Raw genomic sequence first — 26,462 nt, 5'->3', positions numbered from 1 at the left:
ACCACTCCTGGATGGATGACAAATACCTCCAGAAAGGATGCCACTTCTACCTATGGGGCAGAGCCAAGTGAAAATGATACGACGCTTCAGTACTTAGAAGTTTCATGATTACTCAGTGGCTTGGATGTTGCAAGTCCCCAACCAAGGAGTTTCCCTCACTTAGGAACTTAGAGGAGCACTGTTTGTACCATACTTGACCAATCCCAAAACTACCGAGCACTGGTCAACGTTATACCGTCAAGGACCCAGAAGAGTTTCCCTCCAACCAGGAAGCCAATCATAGCACGACATATGTCGACATAAGAAGCCAATCACAGCGCGACACATGTCAACATCAGAGGCCAATCACAACACGACAAGTGTTAATGTCAGAACAAAGCTAGAAACTCTCTTTGATCACAACACGACACGTGTCAATCACAACACGACAAGTGTCAATGTTAATGTCAGAAGCCAATGTCATAACACGACATTTTCTGTTATACCAAAGTCCTTATTATTTTTATGCATCAACACCTGCTCTCTTCAGCCTTTTCAAGCTAGTTTCCACCATTCGTACACTCTCTTTTGACAAGGCATCCTTTTCTAACATGGGGAGAGAAAGAAGCCACAGCATGCAGAACGACACCCCTTTCGCACCTAGTGTGAAGCAACGAAAGAAGTTTGCTCTTCAGGCTAAAGTCGATAAGCTAGAGGCTTAGAACAACAAGATAGCAATGAAGAACAAGGTCCTCCATGAGCAGTATGAGAAGCTCTTCGAAATGCTCCATGAGGCTAGACATACTCAAACACACGAACTCATCACCCCCGTGGAAGTCAACCATCAACTGGGTGCCCCCGAACACGGAGAGTCACCTACCTTCGACATGGGTATTCTTGACGATGATCGAGCTACTCATCGAAATGTCAATCAATATGAGACTTCTCTCAACCCAGCTACTTTGACCCAGAGTAGGAGAAGTAGAGGAAGGCATCTTCTTGCAAAAGGAATGGAAAGATCAAGAGCTGTTTACCGTGACTGTCGAGACTTCCTAAGACAGCGTCAAGAAAATTATATCCACATAGGCTCAAGGGTCAAAGACCCATGAGTCATTGAAGGGCTCAGTCCTCTACCACAACGTAGGCTAACGCCTAATCCAAGAAAGGAACCACATGCCTTGGAAGGACAAGAAGGTGAAGGAGACTTAGGGGACTTCCAAACGACACGTCTCAAAAACAAATACAGTGAATCTAAGAAAAAGCCACATGCCTTTGACCAAACTTCCATACTTCCAAGGGATGAGGAAAACTTGCGAATGAGAGTTCTAATGATGCCTGACTCTATTCAGGACCCTCTTATCCTACATCTCCTCGAAGAGGTGAATAGGCTAAAGGCCGAGCGTCATGCCCAAATCCCTAGCTTAGATCAACCAAGGCCCGGCCCTTTGACAAAGAGAATCCATGGCACCCCTCTACAAGGAGAAACAAAACAGAGGCTTGGCTTACAATCTTATACTAGGAGGGAAGATCTGATTGAGCATATATACTTCTTTGAATCTACCATGACATAACGAATACGCAATGATGAGGAACGATGTCTCATATTGCCCTCAACTCTCTCTAGTAGAGCTCTCAATTGGTATTGTCGTCTTCGACCAAATACTACGGATTCCTTCTCTGAGCTAAGGAGACTTTTCGTGGCTCAACATATTTTTCAAGCTGATCGCGTACACTCCGTTGATGAGCTATACACTATTCGTCAGAAATCAAATCAGTCATTGTGTGAATATGCTGGTCACTTCTGTTATAAGTACTCTCGTTATGCTGAGGCAGATGATAAAACTGAAGGAAAAATTTTGTCCTAGCTAAGAACAAGTATGAACATTTGAATACACATGCAAGCTATTAACACTTTAAAGTAGGCCTGCATCCAAAAACAATTCATAAAACCCATGACTTTCAAAGCCTAGTATATGGTGAACCAAAATAAACTCTTTAACAACATTAAAGAGAAGTAAAGATTTAGTGATTCTTTACCCTTGAAGCTCATCCTTGTTTACACAAGGGATTCACCCAAGTGGAGGGCCTTCAAGTCACCTCCAAGCTCCTTGAATCCTCCTTGTGTTTTCCTCCCTTTAGTGCTCCTTTGATGATTTGAGGAAAAAAGGATTTGTTCTCCAAAACACCAAAAGCTTGATGTCTCTAAGTCTCTTCACCAAGGTTGTATCTTGTGAAGATGGAATGGATGACTAAAGGAAGAAGAGATTGCTAGATGTCCCCTCCTTTAGTGGCCGGCCTCCTTAGAAGAAAATGGAGAAAATATTTCACCCAATTTCAACAAGAAAAACCCTAATTAGAAAATAGCTATAAAGTTGCTTTTATAACCTTTTCTTTGGTGAGTGGCAAACTTGCAATTAAGCAAACTTTGCCCATTCACCCTAATGGCCGGCCCTCCTTGGTGTTATTGGGCTATTTGCCCATTTTGTTTTAGTTGTTATACAACTTGAACATAATGGGCCTTTTGGACCAAAACGCTTTTGGGCCCCGAAACCCAAAACCAACATATAAGCCCAATACGAACCTTTCGTAAAATTAATTAACTAATTAATTAATCTTGACCATTCTTCAATTAAACCATTTAATTGCTTATCCATTTCATATAATTTCTTCACATACATCCTTACTCGGTGTACGATCCATTAGGTTCCAATTAGCGAGGCAGTGGGCGATGTTACTCTTAACTATCGATTTGTGAATTGAAACCACATTTCAATTCTCCCTTTAATGATTAGTGTTACCTAATCATTTGGGCTTCCACAAACCATGAGTGACACCTAGCAGTATATCATGGTTACCCAAGCTAAGTAGAATTGGTTGGAGAACCTATCCAGTTACAACTACAATGCAATACGGTCATTCTCTAATACAATACTCTTAATCACATTGTTTAAGTGATAGTTTGTTTCATGTCTACTATCCAATGTGATACTTTCCTATATGATTCCCTTGAATATGATTTGGAACAAACTTCCTAAGTCATATTCATTTGCTTTGGCCAAAGACTTTAGAATCATATCTTAGAGTATTCTCCCTCCACCATGGAAGGTTAGAGATCCCTTGTTGTGCATTCATATGCCTACATGACTAGATAGCTTGACCCCAACAATGCCGTGGACACTCCAATGGAATGCCGTTTGACATGATCAAAGATCAAGGACCTAACCATTAGACATCTATGATGCCTCAGGTCAAAGGACTACTTTGCATATTGTAACTTTAGAGTTCATACATGACATGAATGTTCGAACTCTCTTTTTGATCGTAGTTCAGTGTACTTGATTACTCTTTCGAGCACCTATGTGTTTGTCTTAGTGTCCAACACCAAATGACTTGAGACTAGTCATACTCACGCTTGAGTCAACACAACACATACTAACCTTAGCGGATTGTCAATGCCCAATTAGCAATCCTATGGCTAGGAACGTTTTAGGAATGAACATAAGAGAAAGGTCTCGCTAATCTAACTCATTAGATCACTTATCTCTTAGAACAAATACATTCTTTGGATTCCCTTATTGCTTAAACACATGATACAATAAATAGCGATTAACAATAAGATTTGCCCTTTATTAAACATATAAAAGTTTAATACAATAAGTATTCCAAAAAGCTATTACATCAAATGAGTGGCTTTGTGGGCATACTTCCAACAAAAACAGCACTCAAGGCCTTCACTGTTGGTATGCATGAATGCTTCTTCAAGTGCATGATGAATGCTAACACTTAGAAGACTTACTCTGAGGTAATGATGAAAGCTTACAATCATGCATTTGCCAAGGTAAGGACATACCAAGGTAACCCTCATATGGTTAACCCCTATCAATAACATACTTTGTGTCATACATAAACATCATACATTCCAACACATTCATACATAAGCTAACTATGCTTTGAAAAGGTTCAACATACTTTGTGTCATTCAACACTTGCTACAATGTGCCTCGGCACCTTGCCCTTATTCTTACCAACTAGGTGATGAAGGAACTCACCTTCGTGCCACCAACTAGGTGATGAAATGTACAACCCGTACTCTAATATTATTTGGCAACTTGCCACTCTTATCACCAACCAGGTGAAGAAGGAACTTAACTTCGTGCCACCAACCAGGTGATGAAATGTACAACCCGTACTCTAATATTATTTGGCAACTTGCCACTCTTATCACCAACTAGGTGAGGAAGGAACTCATCTTCATGTCACCAACTAGGTGATGAAATGTGATGAAAGGTAATGAAGGAACTCACCTTCGTACCACCAACCAAGTGATGAAAGCAACTCACCATTCATTCGACCAACTAGAAAACAAGTGGTACAACTTGTACATGTGAACTCCTAGCATTCACAAATAATAAAAAACCCTCAAGCTTTACAACTCAACTAGGGGAACACTTATGCCCAACAAGAGTTATAGTCACCAACAAAGTCTTATTGCAAGCCAACAACAGCTTCAGTGCATGCTATACAAAGATCAAGCTCTTCAGCCTTCTTGCATATGCTTCAGACATTTCTCCTCTGTAACAATGCAAATACTACAACTCGTAGAAAGCTTCACACATTCTTGATCAAGATTGTTCGAAGCAAATTCAATTTATATGGTTCATCTAAACCTTCAACTACTACAAGGTGTGGCTTGCATCACAATCTCTTGCTCAACAATGTGGAAGCAAAATTTGTATATGTTATCTCTCCCACATTTTCAAATTTCCAATTTCCCAAACAAAACAAAAAAGAAAAAAAGGAAAATTGAGAAATTCAACAACTTCAACAAATGGAGGGCACTTACAATTCTCAAAAGCTTCACACACTCTTGATCAAGATAGTGTGAAGCAAAATTAATTTATGGTGCCAACAAAGCTTCATCAAAAGAGTTCAATCCACAATTCTCAAAAGCCTCACACACTCTTGATCAAGATAGTGTAAAGTAAAATCAATTTATGGTGCCAACAAAGCTTCATCAAAGGAGTTTAACCACAATTCTCAAAAGCCTCACACACTCGTGATTAAGATAAATGAAGCAAAACCAATTTATGATGCCAAGAAAGCTTTATCAAATGAGTTCAACCACAATTCTCAAAAGCCTCACACACCCTTGATCAAGATAGTGTGAAGCAAAATCAATCTATGGTGCCAACAAAAGTTTCAATAAATGGAGGACAACTACAATTATCAAAAGCTTCACACACTCTTGATCAAGATAGTGTGAAGCAAAATCAATTTATGATGTCAACAAAGCTTCAACCTTGAAGCTTCACCTACAAAGCTTCACCACAAAAGCTTCACCTACCAAGTTTCACTACAAAGCTTCAACATCAAAGCTTCACCTACAAAGCTTCAACATCAAAGCTTCACTTACAAAGCTTCAACCTCAAAGCTTCACCTAAAAAGCTTCAACACAAAAGTTTCACCTACCAAGCTTCACTATGAAGTTTCACTTACAAAGCTTCACCTACCAAGCTTCACCAACAAAAGCTTCAACAAATGGAGGGCAACTACAAATGCCAAAAGCTTCACACACTCTTGATCAAGATAGTGTGAAGCAAAATCAATTCATGGTACCAAAAAAAAAAAAAGGGGGGCCTAGGCCTCCCCTTCTTTGGGTCTAACAACTTTCATAGCAAATATATAAATGAGGAGTTTTAATGGCACCACTTAGAAAGGAAAATGGTGAAGTTTTTTTACTTCGGAAACTTAGCTACTAGCAAGACACCTCATTCGTCAACTCCCTCGACGGAAGACTTGGGGGGCTCCTACCATATACTACTACACCTCGGTACTTGGAAGTTTCACGACTACTTAATGACTTGGATCTTTAAAGTCTCCAACTGAGAAGTTTTCCTTACTCGGGAAATCAAGGGAGTATTATTTCAACCTCAATGCTTCACCCCTGTAAAAGAAAAGGCAACAGGGCTGCATGTTCAAAAACCAAAGAAGCATCGATCTCTGAATCTCGAGAGCCAGATCTTCCTGGATAAAATTTGTCAACACTACCCACACGCAACATTAGCTTTTCGGGTACCACAGATAACTTTACCAAAAATCTCTGACAAAGTTTAAACACATAAAATTTGAAGGTCCAACTACCCTACTATTACCCACAGAGGTAAAGGAATAACACCACTGCTTGATAACTAAAAAGTCCCTATGTGTGTCAACCTCCATGCTCCGTGGCAAGGCAGACTGGCAAAAATGCCCAACCTTTACTCACATCCGAGAAAACACTCGCAACAAGATTTCTTGCTCAAAAATTGAAGAGGCACCTCTCTCTGAATCTCAAGAGCCAAATCCCCCAACATGATTGCTTGCTCAAAAATCGAAGAGGCACCGCTTTCCGAATCTCATAAGCTAGATCCCCAATAGGATTGCTTGTTCAAAAATTGAAAAGGCAACGGTCTCTGAATTTTGAGAGTCAAATCTTTAACATATCTTCTTGCTCGAAAATCGAAGAGAAACCTCTCTCCAAACTTCGAGAGCCAGATTTCCTTGGATAAAACTTGTCTGCAATTGTCACACACAACATCAGCTTTCTGGATACCACAGACCAAATTTTCAAAGTGCTCTGACAAAGTTATAACATGTGAAGCTTGCAGCTCCCACTACATTGATATGACCGAGAAGAGTAAATGAATAGCATCATTACTTACAATTAGGGAAATTCCTATATATATCAACCTCCATCCTCCACAGCCAGGCAGACCTGCAAAAAATGCTCAACTCTTCGTCACATTCGAGAGGGCACTCCCAATGAAGTCTCTCGAAATATTCAGCTTCCTTCCTCCCGATAATACTTCTACAAACAAGTCACGCTAAAGCAAGAGTATCTCATATCATCAGGGTTGAAAGTAAGAGTATCTCATATCATGCTTTTTCCCTATCTTTTCCTTTGCCATTGCTCTTACCTGCAAGATAAGGAGAAAGTGAGCAATCAGTCAATACTTGGAATCAAGCTTCCAGTCAAGAACTGACTGCCTGGAACCCCTTGCCTGATTACTTACCTAGCATTGCTCTCGAGTACTCATCTTCAACATCTTATGCTTCCAAAGAAGATACCACAACTGCCTGAGGAACAAATAGGGCAAGTGAAAAGGATACAATGAAGCATGTGGAGACAAGTGCAACAGGACACGTGCCGATTCATCTATTACTTCTTCAAAAGGAAAAAGTATCTCATATCATCTCTTCTTATTTTTCTTATTTTTATTCTTATTACTGCCTGCAAGGTGGGGAGAATGAGAACAATCAGCCGGAACTTGAAATCAAACTTCTGATCTGGGATTGATTGCTTGGAACTCTTATTGCTTACCTTGTATGTCACCTCTTTTGGCAGATCTCCTCGCTCAGAGACTGGGGGACTCCTACTATAGGGTTTGTATCGCGCTTAACCAGCCTCGAAACTACAAGTAAGCTTTAAGTGAAATTGATACATTACCTTGTGCATCTCCATCGGTTAAAGATAACACCCCTGGATGGAGGAAAAGTACTTCTAGAGAAAATGTCACATCTACCTATGAGACGGAAAGTCAAGTGAAAACGATACCACACTCCGGTACTTAGAAGTTTCGTGATTACTCAGCAGCTTGGATATTGCAAGTCCTCAACCGAGGTGCTTCCCTCACTCGGGAACTTAGGGGAGCATTGTTTGTACCATACTTGACCAATCCTAAAACTACTAAGCACCAGTCAACATTATACCATCAAGGATCCATAAAAGTTTCCCTCCAACCAGGAGACCAATCACAGCGCGACAAGTTTTGACATCAGAGGCCAATCATAACGCGACACGTGTCAACATCAGAGGCCAATCACAACACGACATGTGTCAAAGTCAGAACAAAGCTAGATATTCTCGTCTATAAAAGGAGATCATTCTCTCACAATATTTCTGAATGTCATTTGTACTAAATCATTCACTAGTACTCAATAAATGAGACCTTGAACCTATGTACTTGTGTAAACCCTTCACAATTAATGAGAACTCCTCTACTCCGTGGACGTAGCCAATCTAGGTGAACCATGTACATCTTGTGTTTGCTTCCCTGTTTTTGTCCATTTACATACCTATCCATACTAATGACCGGAGCAATCTAGCAAGGGTTACAAACTTAACATTTTCTGTTGTACCAAAGTCCTCACTGATTTTTTGCATTAACAACATATAATCCAGTACTAGAAACTAATTAATTTTCTTGCCCATAGGTGTAAATTAATCTAGTTTCATGAAGTCTATTGGGATAAAGCTTCATGTCATCAGTTACAAATGTTTCCACTATGAGCTCCATAATAGGTTGTGGTTTTAAGGCATGGAAATTGGTTGCATCATGACTTATTTTGGTGTCTCCTTATGAGATTTGTTGTTGCAAAGTATTGAACTCATGAAGGTTAATCAAGGATTGCTAAGGTACCCATTGTTTAAGTATAATGCTTGTAAATATTTTCAATTTGAACTACAAGTCTGTTTAGAGGATGAAATTTGATTAGTTGAGTTTCATTTGGACACCGAAATTGAAATAACATGAAATTGTATTTATTAGAGATGTTTAGATTCATGCTAGATGAACATAATATTTCTGGCAGATTGCGTGTCATGATTAAAATTGGATGAATGACACGTCTAATGGTCACCAAATGACTTGGATTTTTTATATGTTCAACATATATATGTCTACTTTGTGTCTGCAAAGTTTCGTAATTTTTTGCCATGTATTGAAATATGGTGAATTTATTAGTAACCCATGCTTGTATAGACAGTTTTACTGGCAGATTGTGTTGGTTTTTTGAGACATCACTTTAAACTACTATTTTGATCCAAAACGGCTCTATATTTTTATATTATGAAGATTAGTATGTCTATTTTGATATGTATAATTTTGGTAGCAATCATGCTTATAAATTAATTATGATAAATTCTAAAGTAAGTGTAACTCATTACTGAAATTCTGTTTGACAACTTTATGTTGGTTGTGATGTCGATTTTAGTATGTCTAAAATATAAAGCAATTTTTGTTTAGGTACATCTTTGAAAGAATATATTAATGAATGTTTGCCCAAGTGGGAGAATTAGTGAAAGAAAATTCGGCTTCACACTCATTAACTTATTTGCAATAAGTGTATAAACTCTAAAAGCTTAGTGGGAGTTGTTCTAAAGTTTTGAGCATTAAGTGGACTTGCATGAATCTATTATAGTGTTATTCCATCTTCCATGAATATGTGTTTTGGTTGATGAAATTGGATTTACGCCATGACTCGAATGACAATAATATGTTTAAGTTGCATGAATGAGTACTTGGTGTATGTGTATATTTTTACTTGCAATCATTTGGATGCCTTGATTGATTATTTGTTAATCTTTAGAAAGAATTTTGAGGCTCATGGGGACTTAGCATACATATGAAATTATTAATACAAATGAGATGGTTGTTGGATGCATGATTTTGTATAAACAAGGGTGAATGTCTTAGTTTTACCTTTCATCGAGATTATGCTATTTAATGTGTTAAGGAAAGGTTAAAGAAAGACAATTTTTTAGTGATATGCATTCATTGACTAAGGGGGGTGTAGTCAAATGATGATTTTAAAGGATTTTAAAAGACTTTAGAAACATGGTGTAGCCAACTAGGATTTTAAAAGATTTTAAAAGAATTCATTCAAATACAGGGGTAGATCAGTGGGAGCATAAGTTTCATGTTAGTAATACCTTACATTTGTAGATGACCTATAAGGTATGTATGGTTTTTTTTTAATCCATGTATTCGGTTTAATCTCCAGTTGGATTCATGGAGTCACATTTTTGTGTGTTGGTCAATTATCAAATGACTATATGTTTAATATCAAGTTAATCAAATTGTATTTTAAATTATAACGGAAGGATTAATCTTCTTGCTCGTAGGTGTGGATTAATTCTTTTGGTTCGACTTAAAATGGCATGATATGATTTATATGTTGTACTAGTTGTGAGGGCTTTTTCATCTTGCTCATAAGTGTTGAAATTTTTCTCATGAAAGTAATTGATATGGTATATGAACTAGTGTCAAAAACATGTTAATTCATCTTGCTCGTAGGTGTTGAATTAATTATGTTTTATGAAGTTTTGTTTGCAATTGTAGTAGAAGTTTGCATTAAAGATGACCTGAGATGATAAAAGTTGAGACATATTTAGGTAATTAAAGTTCATCTCTGTAATCATAATTTGACGGTGTTTCATGTGAATGAGGATTTTAGCATGTGTGATTATGAAGGTTTTGGGTTGTGTCAACCTTACAACCTTGCTAGTTCCATGTTGAAAGACTTATTTGACAGAAACTTGTATCAAGGATAGGATGTTGTCACAACTACATGGCCATTAAAGTGACATTAATTTCCTATCTCAAGTATAAACATAAATATTATATTTGTAGACAAGTGGGAGAATGTTGGATTTATTCCAATGTAAATCAACCTTAAATGATCTACAACATATAATAGGAATGTAATTTTGGAGATTAATGTAGATATTGTGATTTGATCTCCTAAAGATTTCAATCTATCAATCTATAATAGATGTCTTGTAATACAAGTAAGATTGACAAAGTCCTTGGTTTTATGTGATTATGATACTTAACTCATAGGCTAAAAAAGTGGTATTTGGGATTTCTTTATGGACGGAACCTTAATGCCCTAGTTAGTATAAATACTAACTGTTGAGCAAAAATTGTACATAATATGTAAACAAATAATTCCCTTGACACAATCTCACCCTCGTTCATTTTTTCGAAGAGGGTTTTATTAGTTTGAGTTCAACCCATTCTAGGCTACGCGCCTATTAATTACAACCTTTTGTTTTGGGAAAGGAATACCCTTTGATTCTAATATGAATAAATCGTAACTTGAGGATTTGGGTGTTTATTTGATTTTGTGACTGCATCTAGGTAAAACCCTAGATTGCCTACGTACCCTTGTTGAGGGATCAAGTCACTTGTAGTTCCTTGTATGCTTGATACTTGTTCGGATTTGATGCCTTGTACAGTTTTAGCTCATGCGGGTGAGGACTTTGCGCCATTGGAGCGTTTAATGCCTTGTGCAGTTTAGGTTCTTGCAGGTGAGGACTTTAAGCCATTGGAGCTTTTAATGCCTTATGCAGTTTAAACTCGTGTAGGCGAGGGCTTTAAGCCATTGGAGTGTTTGTGCCTAGTGCAGTTTAGGCTCTTGCAGCCAAGGACTTTAAGCCATTGGAGCTTTTGATTTGGCTTCATGCCATATGAGATTTTTCTTCAGCTTCATTGCTTGAGCAGCATACATTAATTGGAAATCTAGGAATTGTGCTTCTAGACTTTTCCTTTACTCTTCGTAGAGTTTGTAATTACTTGGTCAGAAGTGAATTTAATCTATATAAACCAGGGATTCATCTTGATTACGTGGTTGCGTCTAAAATTTGATATCAGACTGCCTACGTATCCTTAACGGAATCAAACCGGTGTAGTTCGTATATTATCTCAATATTTTTAGGAAACAATGATGTTTTTCAATCTTTGGTGTCATAGAGCCACTACCGTGAGTTTTAATCCATGGACCATGCTTATAATACTCACGTGAGTAGCCCTCTCTTGATGTAACTTTTCCTTTCTTTATTATATATATTTGTAGTGTTTGGATCAAATAGGTTCATAAGATGGAAAAAGACACATGGCAGCCCTCTCCTTTTTATTATATATATTCTTCTTTTGATTTTTCGACCTCATTCAGTATGGGTCCTTGAACCCATTTGACCCACCAAACTCCTGACAACAAACTTTTACTTTCTCTCCTTTTTTTATGTGACTCTTCCAAGTCCAAAAACTTCTCCTTTTCTACGTGGCCAAGCTCCCACGTGAGGTGCAGCTTTATTCATTCCCCTCTCTTGCGAAATGGCCTCAGAAGTCCTCTTTTTCTTGACTCTAAATTTCGGTGGTCTTCCTCTAGAAGCAAGCGACTATTCCGATATACTTGGACTTCCGTGGACTTCATTACATTTCAAACTTCTATTTGGATTGGGTATCCATGGATTTTAGAGTAAGAATGGGTAAGGTTTGTTGGAGTTTAGATTTTTTGTTCCAATTACTTCAATTTTCCATCATTTCTCTTTAAACCACAAAGTCCCACTTTAAGCAGGACACGAGAGTTCTCATCTTTCTACTGCCTTGTTCTTTTGCTTGTGTGCTTCCTTTGTGTATTGAAAACTCAAAACAAAGAGGGGAAGAAATCAAGCAGGTTACCCATTTTGTTTTCTTTATGTTCTGGGTTTGCTTATGTATTTGCAGTGGAATGAAACTCTAACTGCGATGAAATTATCAATTATTTCATGCAGGCATCCCAGGCAACGACCACTCTTCTATTTGGTTGTTGGACATACTAATTTTGCAGTACCGAGTTCGTTGAAAACAAGTATTGATTCATGGCTCCAAAGGTGAGGAGTGTACTCTGAAATTTGTAGGGCGCTCTTATAGTATTTGCTGCATTTTAAATGAGTTTTGATGTACTAGAGTGTAAATAATCTCTGGCATTTCTGTTTCCACAGGGGAAATTATTTGACTGGTCTTGACAATGGGGATTTGGACACCCTTTGTGTTCCCATTCATATTTCGTCTTAGATACTTGCCATATTTTCTAATTAACCCTTGTACAAAGTGATGTTTTTCCCAAAATCTTTTGTAGTTTTGACTTGTCTTCTAGTTCCTTGGGTGTTTGCCATGTGAATGAGTTTCCTAAATAATTTGGCAGCAAGCTTTTCCTTTTTTGTAGACTTGGGACGGCAAGTGTTTAATATAAAGGCTTTGAACCCTTTTTCTTTTTTGTCTCATCTTCTCGTGGCAAAGAAGGCTTTGAAACTTCTTTTAAATGTTTGTGGCAGAGAAGCAGGTGAAAATTTTTTATACAATGAAACTCTTTGTCCCATCTTCACGTGACAAAGAAGGCTTGAACCTTCTTTTAGCTGTTATTTTAAAGATTGGGAAATTTTCCTTTCTTTCCTTGTCTTTATCAAAGGTTGAATTGGGAACTTCCTTTTGTGGAATTTAGACCAAACATGAATCGGTCAAGGGGAGCCAAAGTTGCATTTTGCTTCTTTTCCCTTGTTTATTTGTCCACAAATGCATCTGTTTTCTCATTGGATCGCAAAAGAATGACTTTCAAATTGCATGGGTTTCTTCTGGCTTTTTGCGATACAGCATTTACCAAACACATCTCCTTCAAGCCGCATAATGTACGGACGGCAAGTATGGGTTACTTAGACTTTGATTGGAACTTCACAGGGTGGTCTAGGGCACCCTGAAGAAATTCATGGGATGCTAGAGATTATTCCTGCTGTAGTCAGTGGGGAGTCTAGATCTTTTTTTTCATTTCTCTTTTAAACGTTGCAATTTTCTTGTATAAACTGAAGATTACAGACTTCTAGGTAGTTGATTACACCCTCTTTTTTTTTCACTTTTGCCTGCAACACAACATTTAAACAAGAGCGATGAATGAATTAACAAAACTTGTTTCATACCTGGTAATGAATGTTCTTCTTTTGGATCTTGACTCTAAAGCACAAATGATTGAACTGCTTGCTCTCTTTTCTGGCAGCACTTCGTTGCTTTTGGAATTTTCTCTCAAAGTTTCTCTATTTTTCTATAGAGTATCTCCTCTTTTTTTTCTTTCTTGCTGCAGGTGATGCCTATTTATAGGCATCCTAGGAAAGCTCTAGAATTTGTTGCATGGGGGAAGTTGGAGGCCATGACCTCCTGCCACTTTTACTTAACCTCTCCCACTAACTTTTGCAGTTTTTTTTTTTACGCCCTGCGAAGAAATAGGTGGTTTCTGTGTTGCACGTTTTCTTCCCCCTTTTGTAGGAAGAAATTCATATTTTATTTTTTTATTTGTTTATTTATGGATGTTGTTTTGTATGTAAGGCCCATCCTCACCTTTTGGGCTGGATTACATTTTGTTTTTGCCTTGTAGTTTGGCCTAATTTATATGGACTCTATTTTTTATATGTCAAGTGTTTTTATTGTTCAACACTAACGTCCGTACAAACCTTAGATACTCAACAAACGCTTCCCATAAAGTAGTTGTATCTAGCTAGGTGCTTTGTAGAAGACTTTGGTGTTCCCGCAAACTACATCCTTTCTCTGGTTGGTCTCCAATGGCTATCGCTTCATGATCAAGTCAATCAACTACTTTTTTGTGTTTTAATTATATAATCATATAAGGTTTACAGAGGAGGTGTTTTGGGATGGGGATGACAGGGAGTTTAGACCGGTAGATGATGTCGTTTTGGATAGTTTCCATAGCCATCTCTTGGGGGAAAAAAGGATTATCCATAGAGAAAAAAGACACCAAAACGATTGGTTTATTTTGAGCAAAATTGGAGCTTTTATAGGCCCATAGGGGATCTTCATAAGAGGGGGGTTTTTTTTTTTGTTGGGGGGGGGGGGGAACAGATTATGGAATTGTTTGGGGGTGAAGCCATGATGGTGAATAATTGGTGTTGGTGAATGATGATTGGAGGCTTCATAACAAGAGGTGTTGGGGGGATTTGTTTTGAGCAAAATTGGAGCTTTTATAGGCCCATAGGGGATCTTCATAACGGGAGGTGTTTTTTGGGGGTGGGGAGGGGGGAATTATAGAATTGTTTGGTGGTGAATCCGTGATGATGAATAATTGGAATTGGGGTTGGTGAATGATGACTGGAGGCGGAAGGTAGACCTGGTAATTTTTTAGACTACTTGTTAACACAAGACAAAAATAACGGGTTTCGGGTCGACATGATAATTAATCAGGTCATTATCGGTCACACGATAAAAACCCGTTAATAATAATTATTAACAGGTTTAAACGAAGGTGACACGCGGGTAATCCGTTTCGACACGTTAAGAAAAAAGTTATTTTGATGATTTTAATTTTTTAAACTACTGAAGGAACTTACTATAAAATACACTAACCATAGTGTATATATGTATATATTGTATGTTAAATATGTATTATTGTATTATTATTCTATACAAATGTAAAAAGGGGAACTTTAACGAAAAATTCCCGGTACTGTTCATTTTAACGAAAAACCACATTTTTATACTAAAAAGTCAATTCTGATACTATTCACTTTACCCTTTATTTTGTCTTTATCATTAAAACTCAAAGTTTTCAAGCCATTTTCATTAGTTTTCCTATATAAAAAAGTTTTATTTATTTATTTATTTTTATAGTATGCTATAGGCAAAGTGACACACTGTTGGAAATGTGCCCTAAAACCAATCATATGATGATACTTTATGGACATTTCACATGTTAAACTAATCTAGTTTAATATCAAGGGCAAAGATTATTGTTTGAGCCGTCTCATATAAATGTTATATGCTTAAACGATAAGTCCAAGGAATATGTGATTGGGAGAATGCGATCTAAAGAAGTTAGATTCATGAAACTATTCTTTCGTAGACACATCCTAAACGTTCATGATCATAGGATTGTCAATTGGGCATTGACAGTCCGTTAAGATCAGTACGTGCTGTGTCTTCTCTTAAGGAGAGTGACTAGTCTCGAGTCATTGGTGTGTGTGACATCAAGACAAGTACGTAGGTGCTCAATAGAGAATGAGTTCACTGAACACGATCAACGAAGAGTTCTCATATTCATGTCACATGAGAACTCATGGTTGGGATAATGCAAAGTAGTCATTTGACTTGAGGCATCATAGTTGTCTTGTGGTTAAGTCCTTGATCTTTGATTATGTCAAAAGTCACTCCAAAAGGAGGGTGTCCACGACATAGTTGGTGTTAAGCCACTTAGGTATGGAGGCAAGTGAATGCGCAACAAGGGATCTCTAACCTTCAAACCGTTTGAGGGAGAATACCCTATGATATGATTAAGAATCTCTGGCCAGAGTATGAATGAGATTTAGGAAAGTCGTTCCAAATCACATTCAAGGTAATCATATAAGCACACGAATTACATTGGATAGTAGACATGAATAAACTATCAAACCAAACAATGTGGTCAAGAGTATTGTATTAGAGAAAGACCGTATTGCATTTGTAATCCTAAACTGAATAGGTTCTCTACCTCTTCTGATTAGCTTGGGTAACCATGATATGCTGCTAGGTGTCACTCTTGGTTTGTGGAAGCCCTAAACGTGTATAATCACTAAAGGGAGAATTGAAAGTAAGTTTCAATTCACAATCGATTTGAAAGAGTTCTAATCGCTCACTGCCTCGCTAAAAGGAACCTAATGGATCGTACACCGTGTAAGATGGAGATTGAAGAAACAATGGAGATGAGTAAGAATAATTAAATGGTTTAATTATTTATGGCAAGGATTAATTAATATGTTAATTAATCAAACGAATAAGTTCGTTAAAGACCTCGGGATAGTTTTGGACCTTAAGGCCCAATGGGCTTCGAACGTCAAGCCCATTGACTTAAGTTGTATGACAATTTAATGAATAAAGATTCACAAAGGCCCAAATCCCTTATATGGCCGGCCATGTGTGTTGAATTAGGGTTTTTTGGTTCTTTAGGTCATTTAAAGAAGTGACTATATAAAGAACTTTATAGCCTAAAATTCATTAAGGGTTCTTTTGGAGAAAATTGGAGAGAACATGTCTCTCATTTTCTCTCTAGGAGGCCGGCCCCCTTGGAGGGATTAGCTAGCAATCCCTCTCCTCCAAGGTCACTCATTTCTACTTAAATCTAACCTTGGTGTGGAGACTTAGAGGTTCTCAATTTTGGGAACTTGGAGAACCATATTCTTCCATCCAAATCCATGGATCTAAGAAGCAAGGAATGAAGGCCCTCTCTTTGGGTGATTAGCCTTTGCTTATGCAAAGAGGAATCTACAAAGGTATATAATTTCTCAACTCACTTTGTTTTGAGTTGAGTCTTGGTTCACCAATCTACTAGGCTTTGAATTTCATGATTAATGTTTTGTTTTTTAATGCATGCAAGCATGATTCCGCCTTTTAATTGTTAAATGCATGCTATAGATGTTATTCAAATGAACATGTTTTCACAAAATAATCCTTCACACACCCCGACCAAAGATCAAGGCGTTATGGCCATCACGTGAGGGCAACGTAGCCATGTGCACAGTGCAGAAGCAATAAGGATAAGAAATATACGAATAAATAAGAACCGAAAGCTAATTAATGTGCACTAATAAGCAGAAAGTGCTAGAAATGAGATACAAGTGTAAATATACCTAATCAGAGCATAGAAGTCTAAGTGCAGTCCAGTAGGACAAATACTAGTTATACAGTACTAGAAGAAGTCCTACGAATATTATACTTTGTCAGAGCCGCCAGGATCCACAAATGCCATCAACAGCAAGTCTACCTAAAACCTAGTAGGGCGCAAAACAAAAAGTGTGAGTGGGCAAAAACAAAGCTTTTCAAAATCATTTCATTTACCAAAAGCTCTAAACCCTCGCCGTAAAACATGTATAATTTTCCCACAAATGGAATATAAATATAAATAAATAAATATATATATATATATATAAATCATGCTTCACAAATCCATAATCATAAGTATGCCATGCCAAAAATATAAAACAGAATAAGTAACTCAGGTGAAAATAAATTCATGGAAATAACATATTAGCCGGAATCCTTGCAGAAGTCTGAACAGTTGAATTCATAGCTCATTAATCAATCTAGCCGGAGTCACTACAAGTGACCTATACGGCACTACATTGCACACGAGTCCGAACCACTGTACAGGTTTGTACGACAAGACTAGGTGTAATATAGTTATGCTCAATGCTACGCACTCATGATAGCTATGCGATAAATCGCTAGTCAACTACGAGTCGGAACCATCTATGATGGTCTGTACGACATGATTGTGCACCTAAATTGGATCCAATGTGAGCATAAGGTGCGGGATGTGACATTATAAACAGGCTTGTACCATATCTCTAGCTAAATCACAACCACCTGAGGTTCAGGTTTATGAGCTCTATGCTTCTCAATTAATCACAACCTTTATTCACATTCACAATTCATAAACTCACCTGAGCTTACCTGAGCGTCTACAGCACCACAATTATATATTATGCATCATATACTAATTCATATGTTGAATATAAATTATATGCATGGCATTTCATATGCATGGCATTTCAAGGCATACATTCATTTAAATGCATTTTCTGGGAAAATATCAAGTATATAAGTATATACTGAAAACCAAAGGCTCACTCACTGGTATGTTGAAGGGTTGTAGCCCCCGAGTCGCCCTTGACTGCGCTCGTCCTCGAGATAAGTCTCCCCTATATGCGAAACAACTATAAAAATGTTAATTTAAAGCACATAACCAATACTAGCTAATAACTTCTCATACATTGCTCAACTGAGGTATATAAATATACCATCGTGACCTACACAACTCCATGAACACGCCCAAAATTTTAAAATAATTTTTGGAGCCGTCACGCGCCGACAAGGGCACGACCCTACAAGCGGCCAAGCGCAGGGAACCCTAACGGAATCCCCTAACCCCGTTAGGAATATTTCGTTAAAAAGTAACAGAAACCGTTAATTCTACCTGACGGCGTCATAATATTCCGTCAAAGTTTGACAGAATATTCTCTGTATTCTACCTTCGAACTCTGGCGACTGTCGTCATCACCGGAAACTGGAAAATCTTAAAATCCTTATAACTTCTTCGTTTTTGAACCAAAACTCATGAAACTTAAACCAAATTGAAGCTTACAACGAGTAGAACACATTCTTACCAATTTCAAGCTCCAAAAATCACGGGATCTCGCCGGAGAAGACACGATAGTTTCAGCCAACTTTCAAACTCGCCAAACTCGACTTCCCGACGTCCAATTTGCTTGGTTTTTGTCCTCCGAGCTTCGTAAGAACATCCTAAATCTTCATACGAGCTTAAAATCCCCTGAAACATCCATAATTACGACCATGTGAACAATACTCAAATCGGGGGTGATGGTTTCTCGGGTTTTACAAACTTTCAAGTCCTAAAAATGGTACGAATGGACTCAGGAGCTTGTAGGGAACAAGAACATTACCTTTTTAACGTCGATTCGTGCGTGAAAGGTTGAGTTCAAAGTTCGTCCGTACGGTTTGTACGGAAAATAGAAAGAAGTCCGAGAGGGAGAAGAGAAAGAGCACGGGAGTGATGGAGAGTGTGTGTGTGTGTGTGTGTGTGTCCACGTGGGTCACCCACCAAAACCAACAAAACTAAGTCCTTTTTTTGTTTCCCTTAGTTCTAAACTTAGGAAAATAATGGATGGGTCCAAAACCCAAGTACACAATACAAACAACACACTATAACGTCCAAGGGTATTTTAGTAACTTCCAAGTTCGAGACCAATTAATATTCCAAAATTCCGGGACGGGCTGCCACACAAAGGGTGAGATTAAAAAAATTATAAAACACATTAAAATAAAAATATTAAGTAATTTAAAAATACCAAACACGTTAAAAAACAACGTGTAAAGTTCCTCAGCTTTGAAACACTACTTTCATTTTGCATATCCTTTAACGTTTGATATTTTCTAATAATGTACTGATGTTTTTAAGCACAACTCCCTTCATTTTGCATATCCTGGATCATTTTTAAACAATCCAATAGTGGCAATTAATTCTGACAATAATTAAAATATTGTTGTAAAGTGGAGTGGCCACAAGCTTTTGTATCCCCTTCTGGCCCATGATCAGAAGAAGAATACTTAGTCTTCTTTCCCTCAATTCCTCACTTCAGTTTCTTCTTTATCCTTCATACGTTTCACAACAAATATATATATAATTTCGGTTCGGTTATAAATTTCCAAACAATTGAATAAGCAATCTCAAATCTCATACTGAATGGTTTGGGATCAGGATTTTTCCAGCTTGGTTTGAGATTTTCAGGAATTTTTTCAAGCCTTGGCCAATAGTAGTTTCCTTCACATTTAGTTTCCATATAACAATGATAACTGTTCTCTAATGATGAAGATTGACAAATATTCTAATACAATTGCTTAACAAAAGATATTAAATGCAATAACTTATATTAAAATTGTTTCAAAAAATGGGGATTAGGTGTGAAGTCCACTCTACATCGAATTTTAACGATCTGAACCACCTATTTTGTGAGTCTCAATTCATAGATCATCCTTGCAAAAATTTAATTCAATCTGAAACCATTTGCCTATCTAATTATCAAGATAAAATTTCATTATTTTTTATATAACAAAGTATTCGTTAATTTTTTTAAACCCAATTAGAAGTCTTAAATATTTTCGATTTAGCTAATATTTTGCAAAGATGATCTATGAGGTGCAACTTGAAAAATAGACGGTTCGGATTGTTAAAGTTCTTATATATATATATATATGGAAAGCCTTTATAGGAAGGGATCCCCATTTTTCTTTTATAAAAATAGGGATTAGTTTTGGAATCCACACCACATCAAACTTTAACAATCCAAACAGTCTATATTTCAAGTTGCACCTGATAGATTATCTTTGCAAAATATTAGTCAAATATGAAATATTTGAGACATCTAATTGAGTTTAAAGAAATGGATGAACACTTTGTTCTCTAAGAAACTTTGAAATTTCATCTTGATAAATAAACAAGATGGTTTCCGATTGGATTGAATTTTTGTAAAGATGATCTATGAATTGAAACTTACAAAATAGACGGTTTGAATCTTTGCAGTTCAAAATGGAGTGGGTCCCACAATTAATCTTCATTTTGTAAAAAAAAAATAATAATACAAATCTCCTCTTTTAACGATCCGAACTATCTATTTTTCAAGTTGTACCTCATAGATCATCTTTACAAAATATTAGCCAAATCGGAAATATTTAAGACATCTAATTGGTTTCAAAGAAATGAATGAATACTTTGTTATATAAGAAACAATGAAATTTGATCTTGATAATTAAATAGGCAAATGATTTCGGATTGAATTGAATTTTTGCAAGGATGATACATGAATCGAGATTAATAAAATAGACGGTTCGAATCGTTGAAATTCGATGTGAAGTGGGACTCACACCTAATCCTCATTTTTTTTAAATGAAGATCCTTTGCATAAAAGGCATATATATATATATAGACATATACTAGCTAGTAATGCCCGCGCGTTGCTGCGGAATTACAAATTGATTTTCTAGCAGTCTATAAACTTGAGTTAGCATCAGTGTAACATTAATTAATCTAAACAAAATTACCATAGTGAAGGAAATAATTTTATTTGCTATAGAAAAATTATAGTTTTGATACCTTACAAAGGTAACTTGTTTAAAAAGATTGAAAGCCAGCGGTTTTCAATCTTGAAATTCCACATCATCCTTTAAAAAATAGCAACCATCATTAGATAGAACTATTGTACCACCTAGAAGAAAGAAAAAACAATGAGTTACTAAGATATTCTTATACACAAAAAGAAAACACTTGAAATTGAATGAACAAAATATTCAAACATGGAAAGCACATCATGAGGGATAATCTATTGTTTTTGGCCAAGTGAGGAATGATATCCTGAGTACCGAGCGAAAGAAAAAATTAGTTTCACATTATGTTATTATACCTGTTGGGTTAGTCTTGTATTTCACTTTATTTATAAAGCCAACTACTGATATGGTTACAATGCTGGTAACATCACCCCTAGTATTGTGTGTCCATCTAATTTAACTTGAGGTTTCTTGTTCAATTTTGAATATACATAATGCTTCAGTTTAAGGTTTACCATACAAAAAAATTGTGAGTCTAAATGGGTTTTATAAATAGATGATAAAACTGCAACTCAGTAGAATCGAAGACAATGAAAATTGTATATTATTTACCATAAACTGACATCCAAATTTAAATGCAAGACTGCAAATGAAGAGAATTTGTTTCATCATGTTCAGCAAGGAAATAAATAGCAATGAAAATAGTATGATTTGGTGACCCTTACCTTTAACTTATTCCGACGATAAGGCATTAAAGGTTGACCAAACCAGATTCTGCAAGTAATGAGGTTGTATAAAAAAGCGAACAATTTTGGTCTGAAATTTTTTCTAGAATAATTGAAAAAAATAAGAAAATTAACAGGTAGGAGTGTTTAACGTTATTTAATTATATGGAATGACAGTAGTGAAGACCTAAGAGCTGCATCACGTGTGACAGCAAAAGAAGCTGTATCTAGATTTGGGAAAAAAAATACATATAATTATAGAAATAAGTATATAGAATTTTCAAATGATCTCACCTGCGAGGCTTCGAGTCGAATATAACTGGTAAGCCCATTCCATTGGGGAAAGTTACGACCGATCCTGATGGACTCATCACCCATCAGACAGAATCTGGCAGAAGTTTAAAAGCATTTGCTGCCCTTTACAGCAAAGGAAATGAATTACCATAAATCAAGAATCTATACCATGATACACAAACAGAGGAATCATAGCACCAAACCATTTGAATAAACAATATAAATAGATAAAGAGAGAAGAGATTGCAATACCTTCTCAGTGTGTATTACAAATGAAGCAAGGAGGATGGAGCTTCGATCTGAAACTGCTATAACATACGGGAGGGAGGGTTAGGAGCGAATCGCTAATTACCGCCTAATTTGACAGAATCTGGGCCAAATTGAGCTTGCCTATTCTCTGTAAATTTGCCAGAAAAAGCAGCAGTTAGGGTTTAAACTGAAATCACAAATTTAAAGCAGATAGAATGTACCTGAGGTTATGAGGAGGTCCTCGCTAATGCTGGATGGGGCATCAGCCCAAGTCCTCTTCCATATGGGGATTCATGAACCGGAGGGGACATCTTTGATAACCAAGCTCAAGGATGGGACATCTTTGATAATACCTTTAAAATGGAAGACAATTCAGTTGCGTTCCTTTGGTGCTTAACATGGAACAACAATGCCCGCAGACCGAAAAGAGCAGATTTCATACAAAAATACTAATAAATTTGAAGGAACCCAGAAACAAAAATTGCAGGAGAACTTAACTATTTAGCTTTACTCCTTAGGTCAGTTCATAAAACCCTAAATGGTCGAAAGCCATTTGTTTTCCACTTGTAATCTCAGCCCAGAACAAAACTTCATTCAGTCAAGGAAACACACTTTATCAAATTTATCACCAAAAACTGCAAAAAAAGTTTAAAATCTTTCCAGAAAGCATATACAATTGAAAACCATGAGCTGAGCTGAAAGGAAACACACCGTCATCTCAAATTTAAACACCTCATAAAACCCATGAAAATTTTTCTGTTTAGCCAACAGTCTCTCAGCCAAACACATTTTATATTGAAGCTGAACCAAACATAACAAAACTGATAAGGCGGAAGGTAACATAATTTATATGAATTTAATTATTTGCTGAAAAAGACAACCACACATAAAAAATAGTTTTAAGGATGCAAACAGTCATTAAACTAAAGAATTAATAGGCGTGAAAGGCTTCATGCCCACAAAACTTGGATCAGCTTTAACAAATCTAACTATTTTGTCTAAAATGAGCTTCGTACAACATAAATATCTTTTAAATGTTAGTATTATCGAAAACATCAGGTGAAAACAAATAGAACACAGATTTTATATCCCAACTAATTATCTTTGCTTAACATGAATAATTCTCTTAGGACCAAAATAATTCTCTTAGGACCAACCACCTGTGTAAAAACCATAACCAATTTCACCAAACTGACCACAAACAGAACACATACACTACAAAGCAGAAAATAACTCAGAAAATTACATGGGTGTACAAATGTTTGCATGCTAGCAATCCACATACAAAACACAACGGTTCAACCACTAACAGCACAAAAACTGGAAAATTACAATTAAAATCAATGTTTCCCCACCTCTTCTGACCGTTACAAAAGACAGAAAAATAACTCTGCTTTTAAGTTCTTCAATCATTTAGCTGAATAAAAGATTCTCTTCCATTAGTAATTTTAACCTAACAACAAAATTTCCTAAATTCTATTCACTCCTTTGTTTTCCTCCAAAAATGACAAACAAATCTAATCTAACACCCATCCAGTTTTGCTAAAGGCATTCGTTTCCTCCTCTGTCCCTGTTTTTCATTTTCCAATAAATATGGAATCAAACCCATCAACCATTTATCCAACTCAGTGCACAAAAACCCTATTAAAGCTAAAAATCATAACTGAAGCATTATCAAAATAGCTAAAAACATAAAGACTGGTGATATACACAGCAAAAGACAATTTCTTCCACCAAGAATTTCAATACAATCTTTTTTGATGATTTTGCATTTTTCATAGTTTTTGCACATCCTGAAAAAAACTTATAATTTTTAAACTTCATTTTACTATAATGTATAAGTGTGGTAAAAAATAGGAGGTCAAACGATTTGTTAACAAAAAAGACAGACATAAAAGTAAAAGAAATAGGGCAACCATTAGTAGGGAAGAAACTGATGTCCTCTTGAATCAACGACAAACAGTTCATATCTTCTCGAATTAACGAACATATGTTCCATTTTTCGTTAATTCAAGGTAATATAAACAGAAATTATACCTTCGCAGTTTTTACATGCACGAATCCTATGCAATCAGCCAAATCGCTTGAGTCCTCTCAAAGATCTGTATATCCATTACAAACTAATCTTCAGTCTTGCAGAAAATGATATGCTGAGTACAAATTCCTATACTATTAAAAAATACTAATAATTCCATCATTATCACTGTTCAAACTATATAATATGTGCAAGTTTATGCTACAACGGTAGAATAAGATGGTTGTATGAATGCATCTTTGTTCTTTCCTTTTTAATATGTTTGGATCTGACTGAAGAGATCACACTTTTAAACAGATAAAATGGATGACAAAGCATCACTGTAAATATTCACAAACTTAACCATAGGATCCCTCATACATACTCATGTTATTTTAAGACAAAAGTTTTTAGGAATCAAAGCTTATTAAAACATATTTTTGACGAAATACACTTAATATAGCATGACACGACAAAGAAGGTATAAATATCCTAATGAAACAGCTATTTATTCCGAATAGGTATTTTTAAGGGCTATCACAATTTTGTTCAAAAGCAAAGTTTTTTGCTGGGTTCAATGCTTATCAATCACTTTTACTACTTATTAATTCTACAAAGCATGAATATCCTAGCATGAATCCGAATTAAAAGATAGTTGACAAAATTCAGTACCTAAAACACTTGTGATTCCCCAACATCTACAAATGCACATATTTTCCAAAATATCTATGCAAACACAAAATTCGAAACTAAATTCATAGAAAAAAAAAACATTTAAAAGCAAATCATATTGATAATGTCAACCCAAAACAGCAAAGAAGAGTAATTGGGAAATATTGACCACTACCTCAGACGGATACCCGTTTTCAATATTCCTCTGGTTGTTTATAAACCCTTTGATGCGTGCACAGATGGCACCCACAGTCTCAAGGGTGATGCGACCACAATTGCTTCTGTTTCTGGGTTTCAAGCCACGACACCTCCGTTTCTAGATGCTTCGTATGCCTTAGTTTCTCTCCTTATATCTCAAAGCTAGTTACCTATTTGTTAAATGCTGCAAAACCAAAAAATTGGAAAAGCACAATTTGTCACCCAATCATATAACAGCCAGAAAAACAACGCTAAAATTTCCTACAAAGACAAAAAGAAATCAACAAAATTTAGCCAATTCTAATTTCAGCAAAGGGAAAGAAACCTAAAAACAACAGAAAGGAAACCTCAAAATCCAGGTAAAACGAAGAACAAAAATCACAAATCACATAACCAAAATTAATAAAACAATAAAAAAAATAAAAAAAACCAACATGCATAAACACAAAAATAATCAATGAAAGCAAGGAAATCCATTTGTAAAGGGGTTTTTTTCATTCTGAACCTTGAGAACTGGATCTTCTGAACACCAACGCGAGGAGCAAAACGAAGTCAGAAAAAATTGAGCCCATTAGCGAGAGCATGACAAAAATTAAGAGGATGCAGTCGAAATAGAGGCTTGATCGACAATGGTTTCTATGGTCTGACAGGTGCGCAGCCAACCGGAATCCGTGAGACACCAAAAAGTGACAGCAAGAGAATGCGAGCTCGAGAACGGTGGAAGAGAGGGCAGGTTCGAGAACAACAGAAGAAAGATATGAGAGAGTAGCGGAAACCAAGAGAAAAATCGAGAAGGTACGGTTGAAATGGAGGGTCGATCGATGATCGACACGTGGACCGAATGGGCAAAATAGCCATTTGACTGTACAGAGGAGGAAACAACAAGGCAAACGGAGGAAAAACCGAGGGGCAAAACCGTCCGCCCACTGGTCATCCACAGTACCTCGTGGTTGAGTTTTAGTAAATAGAGATATACATATATGCATATATATGTGTGTGTGTGTAATATGTAGAGAGAGGTATTCTTACCAAAGCAAATCAATGCCCGAATAGATTAAAAAAAAAAGAAAACTAATGAAAAGGGCTTGAAAACTT

General features: G+C 36.5%; 1 long non-coding RNA gene and 1 pseudogene across 4 annotated transcripts; both read right to left on the bottom strand.

The window, feature by feature from the left end:
- The window catches only part of LOC126634147 (4-coumarate:CoA ligase 1-like), an 85,422-nt pseudogene that overhangs the window by 10,453 nt on the left and 48,507 nt on the right, over positions 1-26,462 (bottom strand).
- Positions 17,148-26,131, bottom strand: LOC126634152 (uncharacterized). Of its 4 annotated transcripts, none has more exons than XR_007627216.1 (12): positions 25,873-26,131; positions 25,345-25,551; positions 24,521-24,585; positions 22,705-22,836; positions 22,487-22,631; positions 22,235-22,357; positions 21,941-21,989; positions 19,058-21,376; positions 18,761-18,924; positions 18,571-18,660; positions 18,229-18,310; positions 17,148-17,365 (listed from the first exon to the last, which is right to left on the bottom strand). It is a non-coding gene; the product is annotated as an uncharacterized LOC126634152 (long non-coding RNA). The 4 variants fall into 4 exon arrangements; XR_007627217.1 differs by having other exon boundaries at positions 18,229-18,295; XR_007627219.1 differs by having other exon boundaries at positions 22,235-22,352.

Source organism: Malus sylvestris, chromosome 9, assembly GCF_916048215.2.
Source record: "Malus sylvestris chromosome 9, drMalSylv7.2, whole genome shotgun sequence".
NCBI lineage: Eukaryota > Viridiplantae > Streptophyta > Magnoliopsida > Rosales > Rosaceae > Malus > Malus sylvestris.
Note: the sequence above shows the minus strand (reverse complement) of the source record. Positions and strands in the feature narration are given on the sequence as shown.